The following is a 12,666-nucleotide window of genomic DNA, read 5'->3' as shown; positions in this document are numbered from 1 at the left end:
TCTCACAAAGTACCACAAGTTGGAGGAGCAGTTAGCAAGGTTCAAAGAAAATCGAACCTACAAGAAGTTTCTCTCCTTGGATTCAAAATAAGATCCAAAGGTTACATCTAAACCTTAATCTTGTTATTTCAATGTTACATATAAAGGTGTTTATATGCATGTGGTCCACTATTCTAGTGGACATGGTATTGAGTTTTTACCCATACTCTGATCACCACCATGTTGCCACCACCATCTTACCATGATCATTACCACTTACTCCAATCGCCACCGCTACCCCATCGCCACCATCAAAATTTCCATGACCATCACCAGCACTCCATTGTTACCATTGCCACCACACCACCTCAACTACTATAACTTGCCATGACCTCACCAGGACCCATCACCACCTCTTCTACCACCACCGTACCACAATGTCATACGATCACCTTTATGTTGTCGCTGTCACCACCACCATAACTGACACCACCCCCATCTTGCAATATTGCCCACTACTACGATCGCCGTCACCACCATCAACGCTACCTCTACTACAACCAACTTATCACGATTATCACTATCACCTCTACAACCTTGTATGACCACCTCATCGCCGCCACCCCCATCGTGGCGACCACTGATACCACCATCACCACAACTGCCACTTCTACCACCGTCTTACCTTTCCCATTACCACCACCCCCGCCCCTACTCCTCCACTTCTCCACCATAGCACCACCACGCCACCATTGTTTCCCCTACCACTGTCACAACCCCAGAAGACCATGTTGGGACAATATCTTGCTAGAGAGTGAGCTATAACACATCAAAGTAGGTATGCACAATGGTATATGTTTGCATAAGTGCTCTGTCAAACTCGAGAAGGGGTATATGACTCTTGGGAAATTGTATGAACCAGGGTAAACTGTAATAGAACTCTATCAACTACACAATCCAAACACTTGAGAGCAACTAGCTAGGTATAAAATGTCACTTTTGGTAAAGGATATCATGATGCATTCTCTAATTAAGATATGGATCCTAGACAACCTTGTATGTCATTCATCAAACGAATACATGACGTTTGTCATATTAGAACATCAACATGCCTAGTAGCTTGGCTCCCCATTTCACGGGTTTGATGCCACAAAATGAGTATTGTTCTTTTGCTAAGATTGATTCGTGAGTCGCAAAGTCTTTTGCTCAAGTGAGAACCCTGCATCCTTTTCGCGTGGTCAAGCGATGCACACATGTTTGACCCTTACATTTATATGGAGAGTAATAACATTATGAAAATGCTCGTTGATCCATGCTGTCAGTAAGGCAAAATATCCACCAATTTGCCTACATCTCACTGGAGAAGCAAGTCCAAACTGCGGACACAAGAACGCTAACCCTGCTGCGCGCCATGCATACCCCGCAAACAATATTCAAGTCTCGTAAAAAATTCAAGTACATGCCAGTAAGCTTTAGCCACAAATGAAGGCAAAAAAGCACCCTTACAAGAAGAACACACTTTCACAAGTTATCAAATCGGAATAACCTAACCATGTGCAACTTTTCATTAATCTTCAAGCGAACTTATTCCTCTTATCTTCTTGAAGTGGTAACAATCTTCATGATGCTCATAAGGCACAAATTTCACATGCAAGTGATGACCTCCTTCCTTCCTGGCTAATTCACAAATACAGAATGTATGAGATGATCAAGGTTTTAACAGATCAAAAAAGGTACATTTGTCAAGAGCAACTCAATCTCTTACGAATCTAGATGAACTAAGTCAACATGTGTGTATACAGTATATGCAAAACTAAAGAACTTGTAAAATGAATCAACAAAGAAAGATGAAGAGATCTCACTTTCGCTATTCCAAACGACTAAATCGATTAAGATAGCATGGGCATATAGAACCAAACCAACAAATAAGACATGATCAATCTCATATTTGACTCCTACCATGAACCAGATGAACTAAGCTAGCATTTGTGTGGGAAAGAACTCCAAGTTTAGCATCTTGACCAATTAGCAAAGTTGAGATGGAACAATCCCTATACAGGCAAGGCAGCAAGGCAGTGTGTGATGGAGATGGGAGAGAGGCTAGAGGATGAAAGGAGGTCACTCTACAAGGATAGATATTTTGAGAGCTTATTTACGTGCTCATAAAGGCACAACAAAAAAATCTATGAAAAGATGTTGGTCTAACTAGACAAAACACGATCCAGTCATCCAAAAGGTACTAACCCCTTGGCATCACGGTAGAAATAATACTGGTGTTTTTTTTTTATATTTTTTTTTATCTCTTCTCTTTTGTCCAAATCGACAGTCGTCCAAAGGGTACGACTGGGCACACGTATGATGAAGTGCAATTGAAACATCAAAAAGGATCATGTTTTAACTGTGATGAAAATTTACGGGTCCTAAAAACCAACTACTATGTGTACGATGAATTAAGTAATTTTGATTCTGAAAATCAAGAACTACAACAAGTTGAGGTATGGTACTTCCGCTCCTTCGTCTATTAAGACCGTGAAGGTACTTCAAATGATTAAACCTGTTGTTTTATCGTGTTATTTAATTCGGCAAGCTCTCACAACTTTATTGATTATTCATTAATTAGTATCTCATTCGTCTATTAAGACCATGAAGGTTCTTCGAATGATTAAACATATCGTTTTATCGTGTTCTTTAATTCGGCAAGCTGTCACAACTTTATTGATTATTCGTTAGTTAGTACCTCCTTCGTCTATTAAGACCATGAAGGTTCTTTGAATGATTAAACATGTCGTTTTATTGTGTTGTTTAATTCGGCAAGCTCTCACTAACTTTATTGATTATTCATTAGTTAGTACCTCCTTCGTCTATTAAGATCGTGCATGAAGGTTCTTCGAATGATTCAACATGTTGTTTTATCGTGTTGTTTAATTTGTCAAGCTCTCACAACCTTATTGATTATTCATTAGTAGCCAAGGTCAAGGATACGGACAATGTAACGGAAAAAATGGCAAGTACAAAGCCAGACAAACTAATAATCCAAATGCTGATTTGTGTCTTCTAGATATAATCCTATGACCATGATTGAAGATTTTTTTTTTTTTTTTTTTTTTGAGAGTTTTAACGAAAAACCTACGGTACTGTTCACTTTAACGAAAAACCATATTTTTACACTAAAAAGTCAATCCTGGTACTATTCACTTTACCTTTATTTTGTCCTTATCATTAAAACTCAAAGCTTTCAAGCCCTTTTCATTAGTTTTTTTTTTTTTTTTTTGGGATCAAAATAAGGAATTGCTCTATTCATACACAATCTATATCGTGCATAATAATTCGTTTTCTTTTAAAATGATTGAAAATGCTTTTAAAAAATATGTTTACCAAAAAACAAGACTAAGCCAAATATATGAACAAGACATGATCAGGATCACCATTTCACCAAACTACCCATACTTTTTAGTGTTAGTTTAACTTGTATAATACTCAAATGCCAAAAAAGAAAAAGAATCATATAATTAAGAATTCAGTCCAACTAAAAGCCAACATGTTACATAACGCACCTAATTCACCTAGCACACACATACTGTAATATATATCCACGTCCAATATCCTTTTATGTATCGACATATAATTTCTTAAAAAACTTTCCTTCGTATTTTTATATGGGAATAGTTGGAGTCTTGACACGGTAAGATTGCTTATTTAAGACATATTTAGCTTGCAACTGACTCCAAACCTAATTTTATTAAATTGCTTGCTCGACTTTTGCCCTACTAAATTTAACAAGTTTGGGAGTAAGATACTTTGTTAATTGCTTTGACCTGCCACAACAAGCCATACACATTCTTCTACGGTTGACGTCTTCGTCAAGTGGATCAGTAAATTAAAGGAGTTTAAATATAGATCAAGTATCTAATTAGTTTTAAGAGTAAACCTCGAAGGATTCGTGTTAGTTGACACGTTTGCAAATCAAATTTTTACTGCATGTTTATCTTCTACCTCAGCTGAGGACTGTAATTTGTTGTTAGTGTGTTTTTGGTTTATTGCCCTCTACGTAATAAAAAAATAAAAAAATAAAAAAACAAAAGCTGCCTAATGTTAGGAAATCCTTGTTAGGAGCATGACCAACAATAGTAACTGACTATTTTAATATTATTGGTGCTATCCACATATCATTTTTTTTTTTTACTATTTACACACTTCTTGTTAATCTTTGTCATTTAATTATTTTCAATTCATTTAATTTGACGGCCGAAAATTAAAAAAGGCGTGTGAAAAGTAAAAAAATGTATGTAGATAACACCAATCTTTTAGTAGCAACATCATTGAAGTTCTGATTATCTTGAAACTAATAAAATACTTAAAAGTTGTTAACCAAATAAATACTTATAAACAAGATGATTTTTTATTTATTTTTTTACTCTAATTAGGGTTACCTTTTGTGTATACTACAATATATTTACGTTAAGGAGTGGAAGATAAACAAGTATCAAACTCGTTATCCATAATATTTGAACATAAAATTTCTCACTTACTGAGTTTAGTCAAATTGATTAGAGTAACATGTTTCACCCTCTACACCTACGTTTGAAACTTCCTGATAGTTTAGATAAATTTAGTGTAACTACCACTAGGGTTGGGCCAGAAAGGTCTCTTAACGCCTTCTTTTTTTCTTCTCATCGGAGTTATTTCACAAAGACTTGCCATGGTAAGGAAGAAGGGAGAAACAAGCACACTTGGAGAGCGCAGTACATTGGATCTCTGTCTCAGTTAAGAGGAGTCATGGAAAGAACAGGTTCAAAATCACGATCAATTCCTTTTTCAAATCCTGCTGCAGCTGCACGAGCCCTTCCCGCGTGCCATAAATGACCTACGAATAGGAAGAATCCTAGAACAAAATGAGAAGTAGCTAACCAACTTCTAGGAGAAACATAATTGACTGCGTTGATCTCGGTAGCTACGCCACCCACGGAATTTAAAGAACCTAAAGGAGCATGGGTCATATATTCCGCAGAACGTCGTTCTTGCCAAGGCTGTATGTGACTACTACGAAACCATTTATTAATATCGCTATGATAACCGACAAGAAACGTATATTACTGTTGGATATTAAGCAAAATCCGACAGAAAATGGATGCAGTGGTGGATATAATAAGCGATAGAATTGCCAACGTCAGGAAATGAATTTTCCGATAGAAAATATTCTAAAACCGATAGAAATTATGTCGGATATAACCAACAGAGAATATATTAATAATGAATAAATAAGAGTATTCTCTGTCGGATAAAACCAACAGAAAATACTCTAAAATCGACAGAACTTATGTCGGATATAACTGACAAAGAATTTATAAATAGGAGCATTCTCTGTCGGATAAAACCGATAGAAAATATATTAATAATAATAAAAATATAAACCAATTTTTGAATCATTTCTTTCCCTTTCAAGTTGGCCTCCCCTGCATTCATTGCATTTTCCAGCTTTGAGATGTGTAATGTTCCTCTAAGGTACACCATATTCTTCAATTTTTCAAGTTTGTTTCCTAGGGAAACAAATTAATAAAAAGAAACGAAGAAAAGTGTGAGAACAAATGAAATTTTAACCTATTAGACAAACAAAAGCACTTTAGAAGAACTGGAGAAAAAAAGCAAAAAGACCTGGAGATGGCTTTTGACATGAGAAATAGTGAGCCCTTTGACATCCATCAACTGAAGAACAAGTTTTGGAGTAGCCTCTGCAAGAAAATAAAGAAAAAAAAATTAAATAAAAACAATAAAATTTTCTATAAAAGAAACAAAAATAGAAGGTAGGTTTTCGTAATTGCTCACTTTTATGGCCTCTGAGCCTTTCGATGGCCTAAAGAAAGCAGTGATGAAGCTCAGGAGTCCATCTTAAACGAGGCACATTGGACCTCACATATTGCCTAACGGCGACATTCCTTGCACTGCAACTACTTGAAGTCATTATTCTTCCTCAAATTTGCTTCTTTTGCTTTCAAAAGCCCAAACTTTCCCAGCCACTTGGGTCTTCCTCAAATTTGGTTCTTGTTAATAACAAAAAAACATTAGTGATGCATATTTACAAACTCGAGTCAAGATTCAAAATACAAACTCGATTAAATAACATAATCAAAATTTAAAACACAAACTGAACGTAATACAAATAATTTAAAATGTACTGGTTTCGGAATGTTGCTTCTCGAATTGTTCATCCATGGTGATTGAAGCGCGAAGAAGAAAGGGAGAAGAGAAGGAGAAGGAAATGAGGAGAGGAGAAAAGGGGGAAGGAAGGGGGAAGGGAGAAGGCACCGGTGCAAGGAAAAGATGGAGGGGTTTTATTTTGGAAATTTTTTATTACTTTCGGTTATAATCGACAGAAAAAAATGGCGGCAAAAATCCCCCCAAAATTTTAAATTCCCCCCCAAAATTTTGTTACGATTTTAAAAAATAAAATAATAATTGTTTGGTTTAATAAATAAATAAATAAATAATATATATTTAAATAGAATACGTTTTTAAAAATTAAATAAATAATTGTTTGATTTAATAGATAATAACCCATGTAAAATATGTGATAAAGAAACAAAAAGATAATTGTACAATGAAAATGTCATCACACAAACTAAATATTGTCAAATCAATACTTGAAAAGCATAAATAAAAATTTAGCACAAATTAATTTTCCTACTTCAAATTTAGGCAAATTTAACGAAGATATGCACTTTACGAAACTAGTTTCCATGATCTAACCGTCAAACTTGTTTGTAAATACTACAAGATCGCATACGTAAAAAATTGCACAAAAAAAAAAAAATTCAGAGATTGAGTAACGGAACAAAAGTTTTCGACGGTTATAAACGAAAAATCATAATTTAACAGGTTATTTTAGCTCTAGATTTTGATGATTTTTTTACAGCTATGCTCATTGACCCTATAAGAATGCAATGAACGAATTTGATCTTCAATTTAAAATATTTACACTAGTAGATACCACAAAATCTTATTTTATACTTAATAGAAGTATAATATTAACTCTAAGTGTTTGTTTAATCTACCGTTTTGACTGCAAGTATTATTCTACGAAACTTTTTTCAATGATCCAACCGTCAGACTTATTTGTACACACTCTGAGATTGCATATGTAAAAAATCGGAAAAAACAAACATTCAAAGATTACATAACAGAACAAAAGTTTTCGACGGTTATAAACGAAAAATCATAATTTAACGGTTATTTTAACTCCAATTTTAATGATTTTTTACAGTTACACTCATCGACCCTATAAGAATGTAATGAATAAATTTGATCTTCAATTTAAAATATTTACACTATTGGATACCACAAAATCTTATTTTATACTTAATGGAATTATAACATTAACTCTTAAGTGTTTATTTAATCTACCATTTTGATGCGATACACATTCTACGAAACTTTTTTCAATGATCTAACCATCAAACTTGTTTGTACACACTCCGAGATCACATACATAAAAAATAAAAAAAAACAAACATTTAGAGATTAGGTAATAGAACAAAAGTTTTCGACGGTTACAAATAAAAAATCACAATTTAACGGTTATTTTAACTCCGATTTTGATGATTTTTTATAGCTACACTCCTCGACCCTATAAACATGCATTGAATGAAGTCGATCTTCAATTTAAAATATTTACACTAGTGGATACCACAAAATCTTATTTTATACTTGATGGGGAAGTATAACATTAACTTTAAGTGTTTGTTTAATCTACCGTTTTGATGCGATACATATTCTACGAAACATTTTTCAACGATCCAACCGTCAAACTCGTTTGTACACACTCCAAGATCGCATACGTAAAATATTGTACTAAACAAACATTCAGAGATTGGTAACAAAACAAAAGTTTTCGATGGTTATAAACGAAAAATCATAATTTAACGGTTATTTTAGCTCCGATTTTGATGATTTTTTTATAGGTACACTCCTTGACCCTATAAGAATGCAATAAATGAATTTGATCTTCAATTTAAAATATTTACAAGAGTGGATAAATGACACACCCTAATCGGAGTCAAGGCATGCTGGTCGTCACGTGAGGGTGACGTAGCCAAGGGTGCAACATAAGTGATAGTAATAAGAACACGTGAATAAATAAAAACCAAAACTAAATTTATTTAACTAGACGTGATCAAGTATATGATACACACATATCAGAGCATAGGTAACACGAAAGTGCAGTCGAACTAACTAAACACTAATTATACAAAACCAAGAGAGGATCTTTACAATATTTAATGGAACGTCAGAACTGCCGAGTATTCCTCATGAGCCACCAAAGATAAATAGCTACTTAGAACCTAGAGGGGCGCAAAATAGAAATGTGAGTGGACAAAAACAAAGCGTTTAAAAACGTATTTATCTTTATGAACATAATAACCCCTCTCCATAAAACCCGTATAGTTTCCAAAAAATACTACTACGTAGATATGAAAACCAATGCACAAGACCAGCGAAAACTGAGATATGCCATGTCATAATATTTCAGCACTAAAAGATGTGAGTCAGATATGCAACTAATATAAAATAGTATGCCAGTTGGACTCACCTTGCATGACCTGTACAACTGGATCTATAGCTCATCAATCTAGGTTAGCACATGAGTCAGAGTCACCTAGGGTGACCTGTACGACAAACTGGGTATAAATATGTACGCTCAAGTGCTATGATCACGTGAAAGCTGTGCGATAAATCGTGGGTCACCTGCAAGTCGGAACCACCTATTGTGGTCTGTACAACAGGCTAGCACCAGACTTGGATCCAAGGTAAGTGTGCGGTGCGGAAGGTGAATAATCACGTGAAGGTTGGCCCTGGCCTCGGGCGGGAGCACTAATACGGGGGTGCAGCCATGATGAGCTCTAAATAAATGTATGCATACCAATGCAATACAACCCATTCATTCACATAATACTCACCAGAAGCTTACCTGAGTCTCCTCAGCATTACACAATACAATTCACAAGTGTAACAATGCAATATTTAAAATGTAACTTATTTACGACATGGCAAGCAAAACATAATTCCATATAAAAACGTTTCTAGAAACTGTATATGTATGTGTGTGTCTCGGGGTACGTCTCACCTACATGCGATACAACTATTATTAATTAGCACATATACGAAATCCAGAAATAACGCCTCATAGTTTGCTCAAATGTAAGGTTTGAATATACGAATGTGATTTACTCGATGATACAAACCCACACAAATTTTTAGAAAAAATTTTGGACACCGGACGCGCCCTCACACGCCGGCCAAGGCACGACCACACACGCCGGCCACGCACAGGCACGTGCACGGCACATTGATGGAAACCCTAACGGCGTTAGGAATATTCCGTCAAAATAGGTGGAACATTCCGTTAAATAGTAATGGCATTACCTAATGCCGTTAGAATATTCCGTTAAAGTTAACGGAATATACCTTATTCTTCTTCGGTCACCTGTCGGTCTCCGCCGTTCGCCGTCTACACACGCCAGTTTCTGGAAAATTTCAAAGCTTTATATCTACTTCATTTCTTAACCAAAATCCATGAAATTTATATAGATTTGAAGGTCTCGAAGAGTAGAACACATTCGTACCTATTGGAAGTCCAAAATCCAACGAAAAATGATTGGAAAATTCCTTGGAAAATCCGGCCAACTCTGCAACTCTTCGAACTCACCTATTCCGACGTCCACTCTGCTCCAAATCTACTCTAAAGTGCTAGTGAAGTTGCATAGAGACCATCCCAAGCTTCAAAACCTTGTAAATCGTACGTGATCATGTTGGAGCAACCTAGCTCCTCGTCGAAGCTTCTGGTTTCTGAGCTAAAACTCATCAAAATGGAAAACTAAGGGTATGGTGGTAATCGTGAAGTTGAGAGGAGAATGGTGATGGTTTCCAAAAGTTTGATTCGTGTGAGTTTGATGATGGTTATGTGTGGGATGTCATAGTGTAAGGAAGGAGAAGAGTCGAGAAGGAGAGAGAGAGAAGGAAGAGTGAGTGTGTGTGCGTGTTCTAATTGGCTGAGAGAGAGAGAAAGCTAATTTTAATTGGCCCAAAAGAAGAAAAACAACTTATTTGATTGGGCTAAAAGAAATACGAGCCCATATAATTGGTTCACAATTTGCCCATTTACGCACCTAAATAATCGCAACTTTTTCGTTACGGCTCCACTTCGGTTTTAACTCGCTTCAACGCACTTATGACGCCGAGTACGATTTAATTACGATAGCGAGAAGGATAATTTAAATCTGCACACATACATCCACATCACTTAGCCAACGAGGGCATATTCGTCATTTTCACACACTTGGGGAGAAAATTACATAATAAATTGGGACGGGTTGCCACAATAAATCTTATTTTATACTTAATGGAAGTATAACATTAACTCTTAAGTGTTTGTTAAATCTATCAGTTTGATAGGATATGCATTCTACGAAATTAGGTTCAACGATCCAACCGTCAAATATGTTTGTATATACTCCAAGATAACATGTGTAAAAAATCTAAAAAAAACATTCAGAGATTAGGTAACGGGACCATGAGTGAAAAAAAAACATTAAGAGATTATTTTGGCGGCCGCCCAAAATTTTGCTTTGTTCATGTCGGTTATATCCAACAGGGCCATGAGTGAAAACAATATATTTAAACCATGCGTTTATTTATTTATTTATAATCAAAATAACATTTTAAAATAATAAAATAGTCAATTTCTGTCGGTTATAACCTTCATAATACTAAAATAATAACCGCCAGAAACTAAAATAATAAAATAATCAATTTTTGTTCGTTATAACTGCCAGAATACTAAAATAATAACATGCTAGAAACTAAAATAATAAAATAGTCAATTTCTGTCGGTTATAACAACAACCATTAACTTAAAAACCGTCGGAATATGTAAAAAATATTTTTTTTTAAAAATTCAAAAATAATGGCGGTTATAATATCCGTTAAGAATGTATGTCAGATATAACTGACAGGATTTCATTCTTATTCAACACTAACTGAATGATGTGTCGGATATTTTTTATCCAACATAATGGCTTATTAAATCGTCACCATCATCCGACACCTAAAGTTAATATTGTAATAAGTGTGTCTTTTTTCAACCTACTCAAGTCCAAACCATTATAAAAAAAAAAGGTAATAATTAGGATTCCCTTATATTCTTTAAACATATACGAAAAAGAATCTTGGGCCAAGTTAATACAGCTGTTTTTAACCGGATCTTTGAGCTCTCAACCGTCAATACCTAATGGAGTTGAATTGATTGGAAATGTTGACTAGTTAATTTTATATTCCTCTGTCCCCACGATAGACTTGTTCAATTCAAAAATGAAAGAACACTAACACTAACAGTTGAACTAATATTAAAACAGAATTCCATGAGAATAAAATCCAATTAATCCACCGTGTATTATATACAGGAATTAGGGTTTTGTCTACACCAGGACACCATACACGTACGTTAGAATATATATAGGATGTGGTAAACACCATAGACTAGACTACAAGACTGGTCACAAGTCCCAGACATAAATCTTCTGGATATAGAAGGAAGGAACCATCTGTTAAACTGCTTATGAGTGCTTGCTGACCATGCGCATCCTCCAAACTCCAATCCTCGCGTTCAAACTTTGATCCATTCAAATGTCTGAACAAACCAACAAGCGTGTTTTTGTCACATTGGATTGATAGAATCACCACATGGCACCATGACCTTCTGTTGACGTGGCAATAAGCCAATTCTACGCATGATTGCAACCTATTTTTTAATTTTCTTAATTAATCACAAACTCACATGAAGTGAAAGTTGATCGGTTAATTAACGGTTGATTATTTGTTGTGAGTATTGATCGCTAGACGGCCCAGACCGTATGATCATCTAACATATCATGTTCATGTGTGAGCATAGCTTATCTCCTTAATTGTGACGAACATTTTTCTTTATTTGCAATGTAAGTTTCAGTTGACACATAAACATATATAATTTGTTAAAACATATCTAAAGACAAAAAACTTGCGCATACGCGTTAACAAGACGGAGGAATGACATGAGGAGTTGGAATATTTTTCTTACTACATTCTAAAGGTCGTCGATGGGATGTCATATTCTGTGGAAAGAATGGTTAATTGCTAGTAAGCAGAAAGGGTCAAAGGCTATGGCCAATTCAAGCCTTTTTTAGTTAGTCTCCTCCAAAGACCTTCCAAAGAAAACTCAATAATATTCAACTGGTCTCCAAGCAGTCATAGGGGGGTGATCGTGTCTCATTCTTTGCACGTTTGAGTCTTTGATGATTGCCTTTTTGCTTCTTTTAGGCGTGTTGAATCGTTAATTGCTAGTTAGGCACTTTTGCTAACTTGTTTAGTGTGTATACTTTTGCACCTACGTAACCACATACATTTGAAACGGCATCCATATGATACTATTTTAAATTGAATGAAAAGGAAAATTTTTGTTTGATCAAACTAATTATGCCTTTTAATTTCTAAGCCACGATAAATACTAGACTCGACAAAAGTATACAAAATAATATGATACATTTGATATTATTAAGTAATTATTTTCGTAATTTGTTGACGTGTGAAAAAAACAATTTGACACCTAATATTCAGACACTATGGTTAACAAGTCGAGTTTTAATATAGAATAATGTTTTT

The 12,666-nt window shown here is 35.0% G+C and overlaps 1 long non-coding RNA gene across 2 annotated transcripts; it reads right to left on the bottom strand.

Annotated features, from left to right (window-relative positions):
- Positions 1–1,021: 1,021 nt before the first annotated feature.
- Positions 1,022–2,552, bottom strand: LOC125469804. 2 transcript variants are annotated; one of them, XR_007252072.1, is made up of 2 exons: positions 1,939–2,552; positions 1,022–1,656 (listed from the first exon to the last, which is right to left on the bottom strand). It is a non-coding gene; the product is annotated as an uncharacterized LOC125469804 (long non-coding RNA). The 2 variants fall into 2 exon arrangements; XR_007252073.1 differs by having other exon boundaries at positions 1,022–1,652.
- Positions 2,553–12,666: the final 10,114 nt, after the last annotated feature.

Source organism: the organism of the source record quoted next, unplaced genomic scaffold (assembly GCF_019419815.1).
Source record: "Pyrus x bretschneideri cultivar Hongxiangsu unplaced genomic scaffold, Pyrus_bretschneideri_v1 Contig45, whole genome shotgun sequence".
Taxonomy (NCBI): domain Eukaryota; kingdom Viridiplantae; phylum Streptophyta; class Magnoliopsida; order Rosales; family Rosaceae; genus Pyrus; species Pyrus x bretschneideri.
Note: the sequence above shows the minus strand (reverse complement) of the source record. Positions and strands in the feature narration are given on the sequence as shown.